Source organism: Osmerus mordax, chromosome 11, assembly GCF_038355195.1.
Source record: "Osmerus mordax isolate fOsmMor3 chromosome 11, fOsmMor3.pri, whole genome shotgun sequence".
NCBI lineage: Eukaryota > Metazoa > Chordata > Actinopteri > Osmeriformes > Osmeridae > Osmerus > Osmerus mordax.
Window position 1 is genome coordinate 802,501 of NC_090060.1, and position 1,297 is coordinate 803,797.

Below are 1,297 nucleotides of genomic sequence, written 5' to 3' on the forward strand. Positions count from 1 at the left end.
ATTGGTCCCAAACCCTGTGTCCTGAGAAGAAGGTTGAAACCAAGCAGCCGCTGTCAAGGGCGGGTTTGGGTTCTCAGATCAAAAGCTCTTGTAGGTTCCACCGAGATTTGAACTCAGATTGCTGGATTCAGAGTCCAGAGTGCTGACCGTTCGTTACACCATGGAACCTCACCGTGAGGCAGACGGAAAGACTCACGAAAGAGACTGTGCATCTCTCTGGCTTTTGTAACCCTTTTGTAACCCTTTCCAACCCTCTCGCCTCCCGTCTTAGCGTGACGGCATTCTGGCACGTGACGTCACGTCCCACTCGTCACGGAAGCATTGGTGGTTCAGTGGTAGAATTCTCGCCTGCCACGCGGGAGGCCAGGGTTCGATTCCCGGCCAATGCACTGCTCTTGCGTGGACCGTCGTTGGCCTTGCTTTCAGTTGATTTGGCCTCTTTGCCGCGTGTAACCTCTTGAGCTAGCACGGCGCTCCAAGTCAGACTACCGTGTCCTCGTTAGTATAGTGGTCAGTATCCCCGCCTGTCACGCGGGAGACCAGGGTTCCATTCCCTGACGGGGAGAAATGCTCTTTTTGCTTAGTGTGGTTCACTGGCATCTCACAGAACTTGATTTGAAGGACACTTTATTTCTGTCAGACATTCGTGTGTTGCAGTAAGATGACCGGGTGGCTATTCGGGACATCCGGCATGGCTCCAAACAAGAATGAGCAAAAACACATTTACAATAGAACAGAAAATGAGTCGTGATCGTATGGTTTTAGGTTTCTCGTCGCTAACACGTGCGGCTATCAGAACCATCGCATCACTCCTCAAATGACTGAAGTTACCTAGACTAGATGAATAACATCATTTAAAGTAGCTAACTTGGCTCTTCTTAACAACATTAAATGAAAAATACGAATATTTGTGTTTGAAACTTGATGAAAGGGGATTCATCCCGAACCTCCCAAGAAGGGGGTTCACCCCGCACCGCTCCACACAAGAATGGGCGAATGCAGCCCCCATCCCACTGTCCCCACACCAACACCATGGTAACACTATTAGGGGGCATGGTTTTACATGTCCCTTTAGCAATAACTGAACAACGCGTATTCTTCAGCGTTACACTTGCACAAAAAAGCGGGACACGTGGAACCATCTGTCCAGCAGGGGCTGACTTCAACCACGCCCGGATCTGCCAGCAGTTCTTCACAGGACGATGATTGGTCCCAAACCCTGTGTCCTGAGAAGAAGGTTGAAACCAAGCAGCCGCTGTCAAGGGCGGGTTTGGGTTCTCAGATCAAAAGCTCTTGT